Source organism: Amblyomma americanum, chromosome 1 (genome assembly GCF_052857255.1).
Source record: "Amblyomma americanum isolate KBUSLIRL-KWMA chromosome 1, ASM5285725v1, whole genome shotgun sequence".
NCBI lineage: Eukaryota > Metazoa > Arthropoda > Arachnida > Ixodida > Ixodidae > Amblyomma > Amblyomma americanum.
In genome coordinates this window covers 160,923,156-160,934,473 of record NC_135497.1, presented here as the reverse complement: position 1 = coordinate 160,934,473, position 11,318 = coordinate 160,923,156, and the positions used below count along the sequence as shown (strand labels likewise).

Here is an 11,318-nt window from a genome sequence, read left to right as displayed (position 1 = left end):
GTCACTACAAAGCCATGTGTAGTTGCGTACAATATCTAATTCTTCTTTACACCTCCGGCGTTTACGGCGCAAAAAAGAGTACCCGAACTATTTCTTCTATTTATTAAAGTCCACTGCGTAAACGAGACAGCTTTTAATTACCCTTTTACAGTGAAATTCGATGCGCAACTAAACTCGTGGCTGGAAATTTATTTTCTCGCGTTGGCCGTGTTCCATTTTTCGTCAGAGAGCAAAAGCGCCGCTCTGTGGCGCCGGTGCACATTTCGCTGCCGCGACCGCAACGCAGTGACATCTGCCACCGCTCACAGTCACAGCCGAACCGACATCCGCTTCCGGTGTATCGAAAAACCAGCTGTGTTCGCTGCGGCAGATTCTCACGCTTTTTATTATGACACAAACTCGGAATACGGACCGTGGACTCAGAATTCAGAAATCCTGCTTTGTCCAGCGTAGATGTGCGTTTATTTTTAGGTTTTTTTTCGGATATGTTTTGACCGCTCATTAAGCTCCCGAAAGCACAAATTTCCTGTGTGCCGGCGTGGTCTAGTGGCTAGCATACCTGGCTTTCAGCCAGGAGACCCGGGTTCGAGCCCCGGCGCCGGAGTTTTGCCTTTTGGTGTAATGGTTAGCACTCTGGACCAAAGTTTTTTTCGTTCCCGGGTTCAAACCACGGCGTCGGGGTTTGGTCTCATGGTGTGATGGTTAGCACTCTGGACTTTGAATCCAGCAATCTGAGTTCGAATCTCGGTGGGACCAGCGTTTTTTTCGTTCCCGGGTTCGAACCCCTGCGTCGGTGTTTAGTCTCATGGTGTAATGGTTAGCACTCTGGACTTTGAATCCAGCAATCCGAGTCCGAATCTCGGTGGGACCAACGTTTTTTTTTTCGTTCCCGGGTTCGAACCCCGGCGTCCGAGTTTGGTCTTATGGTGTAATGGTTAGCACTCTGGACTTTGAATCCAGCAATCTGAGTTCGAATCTAGGTGGGACCAGCGTTTTTTTTTCGTTCGCAGGTTCGAACCCCGGCGTGGGAGTTTGGTCTCATGGTGTAATGGTTAGCACTCTCGACATTGAATCCAGCAATCTGAGTTCGAATCTCGGTGGGACCAGAGTTTTTTTTCGTTTGGGGTTCGAACCCCGGCGTCGGAGTTTGGTCTGATGGTGTAATGGTTAGCACTCTGGACTTTGAATCCAGCAATCTGAGTTCGAATCTCGGTAGGACCAGCGTTTTTTTTTGGTTCCCGGTTTCGAACCCCGGCGTCGGAGTTTGGCCTCATGGTGTAATGGTTAGCACTGGACTTTGAATCCAGCAATCCGAGTTCGAATCTCGGTGGGACCAGCGTTTTTTTTTCGTTCCCGGGTTCGAACCCCGGCGACGGAGTTTGGTCTTATGGTGTAATGGTTAGCACACTGGACTTTGAATCCAGCAATCCGAGTTCGAATCTCGGTGGAACCAGCGTTTTTTTCTTCGTTCTCTTTTTTGCCACATTTAGGTTGTTTGAGCGAATGCTTTACAAAATAACTATAAATATTGTTCGAAAAAAGAAAAATATTTTCACAGGCAAACTGTAAGCCGAGGTGGAAGGCCGTTACTATGTAAATCATCATAATTAGGTAATAGATTCACCAAACTAATTAACATGTAACTATAACGGTCTGGTGGCTAGCGCCAAATTGAGTTTGAAGCGGCAGACAAGACGACGACACGTCTGCTTTTGAATCAAAGAATAAATACTTTGAAGGCCTGCAGCGGGATGAGATGCGGCGTCTTTTGCATACAAAGCTATAACTAATCGCATATGACACGCAAGAAACCCGGTAGAAACGCAGCGTCCACAGATGACCTGTTGCAGTGCCTACTGTGCCCAAACAGGACCGCGGCAGCTGTGTTTCGATGGAGGCGAAACGCTAAGACGCCCGTGTGCTGTTCGATGTCAGTGCACGATAAAGATCCCCAGGTGGTCGAAATTATTCCGGAGTCCTCCACTACGGCACCTCTTTCTTCCTTACTCCTTTCACTCCCTTTTTATCCTTTCCCTTACGGCGCGGTTCAGGTGTCAGCCGATATGTGAAACAGCTATAGTGCTAATTTCCTTCCCCCAAAAACCAATTTTCAGCCGCCGCGGTTATCCGCCGCGGTGGCTCAGTGGTTAGGGCGCTCGACTACAGATCCGGAGCTCCCGGGTTCGAACCCGACCGCGGCGGCTGCGTTTTTATGGAGGAAAAACGCTAAGGCGCCCGTGTGCTGTGCGATGTCAGTGCACGTTAAAGATCCCCAGGTGGTCGAAATTATTCCGGAGCCCTCCAGTACCGAACCTATTATCCTTTCTTCTTTCAGGGGACTCGGACGCCGGCGTCGAGGAGAGTGGACGCATCCTATGTGCGCTCCGCAAATTTTCGATGTTTTCGTCGGTTTTGTCGTTTGTGCTCGCAAACTACTGAGCTATTTCAACGCCGGAAGTCTTCGCGACCACCGGGATGCCACTCTTTCGGCAAGTGCAGCCCTCTTTTGCAATTTCTACAGACTTTTGGACTCACGCCACCCGGCCAGGCTCTTAGCCTAACCTGGTGAGAGGCTCTTCGAGCCGCCCGCCGAGCGGACGCACAGGCTGGCTTGTCGCGGTGTAACTCAGCTGCGCCATGTCTCGCATGGAAGTAACTGTCGAAGGAGAGAGTATCCAGCCTAAAGAGCTTCACTCTCAAGTAGGTTGGTTTAAGGTTAATTATTCCAAAGTCAAGGCCCTCTCGAAGACAGGCGAGGGAGAGCAAGCTGGCGACCCGACCCGAGATGGGAGGCAAGACAAAGCTTCAGCGCACATAATGGCGATAAAGAGAGAGGGAAGGAAGCTGGAGAGGCAATCTGTTGACACGCAGCAGCCGCGCCTCTCCCCCGAGCTTCATAAAATAGTGCTCAGACCAAAAGGGGGTCTCAAACTGATCATGGAACGCACTGACGTAACAGTGGCGGACGCGGTGAAGATAGCGGCAGGTTTCAAACCGGCGGAAGTTAAGGAAGAAATCGTGCTCGTCAACCACAAGCAAAACTCGATTCTCATAGGCACTGACAGCCAGGAGAGGATGCAAAAGTACCTGAAAATCGGCTCCATTCCAACGCCAAAGGGACGCGTTGACGCGTTCGTCTACCTGGCTACTCCGGACGGCTGTGGGGTAGGAGTTATACATGGAATTCCGGTCTCGCACGCCGTGGAATTCATTCAAGATATGTTGAAGTGCTCGCGTAACCCGGAGGTGATGGGAGTCAGGCGACTTGGCCGTGAGTCTCGCAGCGTGTTGTTACTCTTTGTAGATGAGACAGTGCCGCACTGGGTTTATTATGGAGGTATGCCGCTACGCTGCCATCTCTACAAGAAAAAATATGAGGTTTGTGTGACATGTGGCCAACTCGGACATCGAGCCGACGTATGCCCGAACCCAGACAACATTAAGTGCCGAGGATGTGGTATGAGCAACCCCCCTCGGGAACATACTTGCGACCCAAAGTGTGCCCTATGTGGGAAAGGGCACATACTCGGAGACAGGAAGTGCCGGGAACTGTACAGAACCCCGCACATAATTAAGAAGCGACACTGGAAGGAACGAACGCAAGACAATGAGAGCAAGGCAACAACAGACAGCGAGAACAACGCATCTGGACGACAGAGCAGACCAAGAACCAGGGCAGAAGGGGGATTTCACATGCAACAGGACTGCTTCCCGCGCCTGGTGTCGGGGACAGGCTCTGGTGGTCACGGCCAGTCGACGGGACGCTCCAACTCCCGAGGTCGCTCGGGTTCCCGGGACCGCCTCAGCTGCAAGGGCCCTTCCAGCTCCCAGGGTCGTTCCAGTTCCCGGGGTCGTTCCGGTTCCCGGGGTCGTTCCAGCTCCTGGGGCCACTCCAGCTCTCGCAAGCGCTCCGCTTCCAGGGGGCGGGACAACACTGGCACCAAATGGAACATCGGAGCCCGGCCCAAAATCGAGGGACGCTCTGAGTGTCATCAGCAAGGGTCAACGCCAACCACGGACAAGACCAACGTGCCGGATGACCACAAGAGGGTGAGCTTTGTAGATAAGGTCTCCCATACTCATCCACCCGGTGGGTCTAAGGACATCTCACAACTTAAACGCATGGTGGAAAAATTAACCGGGGCGGTTACGGCCCTTCAAAATGAAAACGCGGAACTTAGGAAGCAGCTGCCGCTTAAGATCCAGCTAGATAAGAAACGACAGGAAGCCGAAAAACCTCCACATAATACCCAGGAGAGTACGATGGTGGTGGAGAAATCCCTACCATCACCCAGCAAGAGAAAATCGTTTGAGGGCGCACAACCCGAACTTACGCTGAAGGAAGTCTGCCATAAACTGGAGACCAACATTCAGACCCAGATTCAGGCCCTGGATACCAAAATACAAGCGCAATTTCAGGCATTGGAAACTAACATGCAAAACCAAATTCAGTCGATTCTCTCCGCAATACAGGGACTCACAGACGTAACACAAGGACACAGGAATGAGCTCTTAGCCATCAATATATGGCAGCAAACTGTGGAACATACCATTCAGCAAATTCAACATGGCCATATACACAAAGAATAACAAGTACTTGCTGTGGCAATGGAACTGCCGGGGATATCGGCGGAAAAGGCCGATCCTCCAGCAGCTCCTTGCGTCTCTGAAGGTCCACCCAGAGGTTAGCGCCCTCCAGGAGACTGGAGGCGCGTCAAAATTAATTGGTTATCAAGCTTTTAACGCCATAGGCGACAAACCTAATGTTACCACATTCGTTAGAAGGAACATTACGGCCATTGAACATGACACGGGCATCCGCCACATAGAGCACGTCCTCGTCGAACTTATTCCGGCCACAAAGGCTCAACGCAGTCTTTTCATTCTGAATATTTATAGCACTCCAAGTCAAAAGAAAGTTAAATTCGACTCCCTCTTCAGGAAAGTGATGCGTATCGGCAACAAGCACGCACTGGTTATTCTAGGTGACTTCAATGCCCACCACCCTGCGTGGGGCTACCCGCGGCCCTGTACGAAGGGGAGAGAGCTATGGCTAGACATACAGCAAATGGGCTTCACCCTACTCACGGATCCTCTTACCCCCCCAAGAATGGGTAACAGCGTGTGCGCTGACACGTCCCCAGACCTCACCCTGGTGAAGAATGCGGGTACAGCTAATTGGTCCAACTCCTTGCTAAACCTAGGCAGTGACCATTACATACTTGTCACGGAAACTGACGTTGGTCCTGCCAAGCGCCAAACGCGCTCCCCGCATATTATCGAATGGGACGCTTTCCGCGACGCTCGTAACCAGGACGGGAGAAAGGCAGAAATCACAAACATAGAACAATGGGCGGAGGAACTCCGCAGGGATGCCAAGAATGCGACTAAAACGCTCGACGACAACGCGGAACTTGAAGTACTAGACAGCCGCCTTCTTCATACGTGGGAGGCCAAAGCTAGTATGGAAAAGCGATTAAAGAGACAAAAGTGGAATCGCAATCTCAGAAGACGCCTAGCGCGCCACAACAAAGCGATTGAGGCATATGCACTCAGACTCTGCGATCAGAACTGGGAAACAATGTGCGACCAGCTTGAGGGCAATATCGGCCTCGCCAAAACATGGAACCTCCTTCGGCACCTCCTCGATCCAGAAGGTAGCAAATTAACATAGCGACAAAATTTACAGAAATTAGGTTATAAATTTGAAGGTTCGGAGCAGGAACTCCTCGATGCAATTCGTTGTCGATATATAGGCTCCGCCACCAAAACTACCTTACCGCGCTATGAGGGTAAATCCAACAGCGAACTAGACGCCCCTATTAACGAATTCGAGGTTCGAGCAGAAATACTAAAACTGAAAACCAAATCAGCCCCCGGACCCGATGGTGTAAGCAACAAAATGCTTAGAAACCTAGATGACAAATCTATAACGGCGCTGACCAATTTCATGCAAGAATGCTGGGAGAAGGGTGAGATTCCCCAACACTGGAAAACCGCTAAGGTAATTTTCATACCTAAGCCAGGGAAACCGCTCAATCTAGAAAATCTAAGGCCTATATCCCTCACCTCTTGCGTTGGAAAACTGATGGAACATGTCATACAAACGCAACTAAACAATTTCATGGAAGACAACGACTTATACCCCCATTCGATGATAGGTTTTAGATCGCATTTGTCCACGCAAGGTGTCATGATACAGCTCACACATGACATATTAGACACTAAGTCGATGGATGCGAAAGTAATAGTGGGACTTGATCTCACTAAAGCTCTCGATAATGTAAAACACGAGGCGATACTAGAAAACCTGGCTCTTTTAAACGTCGGGGAGCGCACATACAACTACATTGCCAATTTCCTTTCGGACAGGATAGCGCGCATCCACTTTGGTGAAAGTCAGTCTCAAGACATACACTTGGGCAGCATAGGCACCCCTCAGGGTTCGGTACTTTCCCCTATTCTCTTCAACGTGGCCATGATACGGCTCCCGACGAGACTGGAGGGGATAGATGGCTTGAATTTCTGCATGTATGCGGACGATATCACCATGTGGATGACCCGTGGCCACGACGCGCACATCGAAAGTACGCTACAGAAGGCCATAAATGAGGTCGAAAACTATGTCAGCCGTAGGGGCTTGCAATGCTCGCCGCAGAAGTCTGAACTTATTTTTTATAGACCTCTGCATCAAAGACAAACTAGAACCATCCCTAACATCAAATTACAAACTCAAGGGGCGGAGATTCCTCATGTTGAAAAAATCAGAATTTTAGGAATGATTATACAAAGCAACGGGTATAACGGTGATGCAATAACTAAGATGGAAAACTGCGCGCAACAAACTATGCGGCTTATACAGCGGATTGCCAACAGAAGACACGGCATGAAAGAGCAGAATCTCCTACGGCTGGTACAGGCGTTCGTAGTAAGCCGTATCTCGTATGCTGCCCCCTTCCTTGATCTTAAAGTTTCAGAAAAGGAAAAGATAAATGGAATTATCAGGCGATGCATGAAACAAGCTCTAGGATTGCCCATCCGTACATCCACTCACCGCCTAATAGAGCTGGGAATGCATAATACCCTGGAAGAAATTACGGAAGCAGTGAGAACGTCCCAAATCGAACGCTTAGCTGGGACCACAACCGGCAGGGCCATTCTAGAAAAACTCAATCTTAGCCGAGATAACAGAACAACCGCCAAAGTTGACATGCTCGGAAAAATTCGAGACAATATAGTTTTACCCCCATTACCCAGGAATATGCATCCTGTCCATCACTCAGTGCGCCGGGCCAAGCGGGCAGAGGCGCTAGAGAAACGCTTCCGCTCCTACAAAGACGAGGACGTGGTCTACGTGGATGCCGCTGAGTATGGTAAGAACACGATGACCGTCGCGGTCGTCAATAATAAACAACTCCTCAAAATCAGTGCCTCCATACTCTCGGGTAACCCAGAGACTGCAGAGGAAGCTGCCGTAGCACTGGCTTGTGTAGGCACAAAAGCGAGATACATCATCAGTGACTCAAAAGTTGCCATACTAAATTTCAGCAGGGGCCGGGTCTCCCCTCTAACGAATACAATTATAAGCCGTCATGTAATAGACCGGAAAATTACGCTAGTCCGGACACCAGCACATGCATCCCTGCCTGGTAATGAGACGGCCCACGAGTTCGCCCGAGGCTTTTCTTTCCGGGCGGACCCGAGCGAGGTGGTCTTTACAGACATGGATCGCATGGTGACCTACAGAGAAATTACACAACACTATCGTTTGCAACGAGCTAGACTTCCTCCAGCGGATAGATCCTTGTCCAGATACCAAGCCATCAACTGGCGCCGGTTACAAACTTACACATTTCCAAACCCGGCCCTCTGGAGTCTTATGTACCCAGGGCAATTTTCAGAAAAATGCGCGAACTGCGAACTTAGGGCCACCTTGGACCACATACTATGGGAATGTCCTCATGCTCCCCGGGAGGGACGAGGTATTAACACAAAAGATCAATGGGAGACCTTACTACTGAGCTCCGACCCGGCGACTCAGTTACAACTCGTCCGACTGGCCGAAGCCGCCGCCGAGAGTCAAGACCTTTCGGCCGTCGTCTAGGCGGGTAGCCCTTCGGCTACCCTCTTTCTGTTGGATATTAAAAGTTTTCCTATGCTATCCTATCCTATCTTCTTTCACTCCCTCCTTTATCCCTTCCCTTACGGCGCGGTTCAGGTGTCCAACGATATATGAGACAGATACTGCGCCATTTCCTTTCCCCAAAAAACCAATTATTATTATTACGCCCGCGGCGGCTGCGTTTTTATGGAGGAAAAACGCTAAGGCGCCCGTGTGCTCTGCGATGTCAGTGACCGTTAAAAATCCCCAGGTGGTCGACATTATTCCGGAGCCCTCCACTACGGCACCTCCTTCTTCCCTTTTTTTCACTCCCTCTTTTGTCCCTTCCCTCACGGCGCGGTTCAGGTGTCCAACGATATATGAGACAGATACTGCGCCATTTCCTTTCCCCAAAAACCATATTTTATTTATTTATTTTGGGTCCCACAGTAAGCCACAGCCTATGTCAACTGTCCACCACAAGCGGCCGCCAGGCGTATCAAGACCACGGTGTAAGAATATCTTCAGGTGCTGACACTGTACACGGCGGCGCGGCCAGATCTTGTTCGCTCCTTTTTGCGCTTCTCTCGAACGCGAACAGATAGCGCCACACAATGAGGGTTTCTCTAGTCGCCGAGCTGCGGCGGCCGTTATGCAAATGTTTGGGCGCGTTCTCACGTGTCCTAAAATCTGGCTATCGAAGCGGATTCGCTCACCGGAAAACATGGACCTGTTCTCATCTGTTGATGCCTGGGCGAAGCGGAATCGCCGCGCCGCTGCTGTTTCTCGCTTTACCACACACTTCCCGGCCACCACGCCACCGCTCGCGCCGTACACAGATATGGATAGAAAAGAGCACAAATCGACGCTGTCTGTGTACCATAACCGTATACGCACGCTTACGTACAGTCACGGACAGAATAAAATTGTCTAAGGCTCCGGTTAAAAAGCGCGGGTCAGCGCCATCTAGTGGAAAAGCTGCCTGGTGTCGAGATCTATCCATGAGCATGCACGCCTTATCTAACTCGAAACCTCTGCCAACTGCTCACTTCTGCTCGTTACGATCAAATCGTAGCGAGTAGCGCGAGATGTCGCCGCTTTAGGTGCCGCAGATGATGCGCTGTCGGAATGGCTTGCCGCGTGCAATCGTTCTTCCGCTTTCCGCGTCCAGCTCTTGGTTCTGGTGAAAACATTTATTATGTAACCATATATAGAGAGAGGTGTTGGGAGTGGAGACGATGGTGTTGGATCGGCTGTCCGAGTACCTCCAGCTCTTGCGGCAGCTGTCTCCTTCTGCGTCGGTGCCGCCGCCGCGGCAGCATTCATTTTTTCTACCGCGTGAAGACAAACCCGCATAGACGGAGGCCGAATGGCGCGGCGTGTCCCCTGGTAGGTTAGGAATTCTCTGTTAGCTGCGGGTCGCGAGAACGAGGGCGCACGATCCACTGTAGATACTGGCCGCACGGACACTGCAGGTTTTTTTAGCTGTAGATGTAGCTTCTTGCGTCTGCGTTTTCTACAGATAAACCCCACTGACCACTCTGCTCTTTTTTTCCCTGGAACATGAAGTGCTGGACGCCGTGCGAACCACACGTCAGGCTTGAAGTTCTACCGCTGAACTTTGCCCATGCAAAGTTTTCAACGCAAATGAATTCTATGAACGCCGTCGGCTCACTTGTTTGGTTTTTGAGGAAAGGAAATGATAGAGTAACCGTCTCACATAGGTAGGTAGGAAAGACTTTTAATGCTCTAGAAAGGTGCTAGTAGCAGACGAGAAAGAAGAGGTCCATCTTCCTTCTTCTCACAGGGTCGGTGCCCCTATTCCAGGGCTCCGCTGAGCTTCGCTGCTCGTTGGGCGTGCTGGATCAGACCTTGTTGGCAACCCAGATCGCCGCTGGAGAGCCGGCTCTCCCACTGTTCCGCACTCGGGTCTTTGCGAAAGCTGTCGTTTTTACTGCATTCCCACGTGATGTGGTACAACGATGGTTTGCTGCCACATCACGGGCAAGTGTCCCGATATTGCGTCGGGTAAATCTTGCTAAGGATATGCAGGTTTGGGAATGTTCCTGTCTGCAATCTTCGCCAATACACTGCCTCTAGTTGATTTAGATCAGGATGAGGCGGCGGATAGCGGATCCGTACCCCCTTATAGTAGTTGAGAATGTCTGAGTACGTAGGACTGACTCGGTCGGGTAGATCGTCCGATTGGGAGGAAGCTCGGCTCGTATACCCTCGAGCTACCTCGTCGGCGCGTTCGTTCCCCGCTATGTCGGTGTGTCCTGGCACCCAGTAAATTCTATGTATGACTTTTGGTGGGGTCGCGCTCTGGAGGAGCCGGAGCGCGGCGCGACCTATGCGGCCGTTCATGTAGTTACGGCACGCTTCTCTCGAATCTGTAAGGATGGTAAGGGACATGTTGCTTCGATAACCGGCTACCGCCGCTAGAGCTACGGCCAGCTCCTCCCCTTCGGTTACCGTGCAATCCCTCACTGAGGCGCTAGCTAATTCCTTTAAGTTCGAATCAATAACTACCGCCACTGTGCTGTTATGTGAGCTTCTTGTATACGGAGCCGCGTCCGTGTATACCGTTGTGGATTTTGTAGCTAGATTTTGTTGTACATACCTCGCCCGGGCTGCCCTACGGGCCGCATGCAAGTTGGAGTCCATGTTCCGGGGAAGGGAGCGAACCTTTAGCGTCTGGCGGATTGCGTCCGGTATGCTCGCAGTACGATTCTCGAATTCCGCAGTTCCGCCTAGCCCCAGTCGGCTAAGGAGCGAGCGCCCCGTAGGAGTCTGCTGGAGCCTAGCTAACTGCGTGACCAGTTGGGCTTCTTTGATCTCTTCGAAGGTGTTGTGAATTCCAAGAGCCAATAGTTTTTCGTTGGAGGTGTTCATTGGTAGATGCAGGGCTGTCTTGTAAGCTTTGCGGAGTATGGTGTCTGCACTATCCACTTCTCCTTTGTTGAGGTTGAAGTACGGGAGGGCGTAACCCACGCGACTAACCACCAGGCTCTGAACCAGGCGCAGGGTATCCCCCTCTCGCATGCCGCTCCGCTTCTGCGACACGCGCGTGATCATTCTGGCGACCTGAGTGGTCGATTGCTTGAGAAGGCCGAGCGTATGGCCGCATCGCTGGTTGCTCTGCAGCCACATTCCCAAGACGCGTATCTTGTCTCGTTCGGGAATTAGCTGTCCTTCGAGGGAGACATTGAGGGAC

At 51.2% G+C, this 11,318-nt stretch overlaps 3 non-coding genes across 3 annotated transcripts; all 3 read left to right on the top strand.

Annotated features, from left to right (window-relative positions):
• Positions 1 to 684: 684 nt before the first annotated feature.
• TRNAQ-UUG (transfer RNA glutamine (anticodon UUG)) lies at positions 685 to 756 on the top strand. The gene has a single exon. It is a non-coding gene; the product is annotated as a tRNA-Gln (tRNA).
• A 393-nt stretch (positions 757 to 1,149) lies between these two features.
• On the top strand, positions 1,150 to 1,221 carry TRNAQ-UUG (transfer RNA glutamine (anticodon UUG)). The gene has a single exon. It is a non-coding gene; the product is annotated as a tRNA-Gln (tRNA).
• Positions 1,222 to 1,381: 160 nt separating this feature from the next.
• Positions 1,382 to 1,453, top strand: TRNAQ-UUG (transfer RNA glutamine (anticodon UUG)). The gene has a single exon. It is a non-coding gene; the product is annotated as a tRNA-Gln (tRNA).
• The last annotated feature ends 9,865 nt before the right edge of the window (positions 1,454 to 11,318 follow it).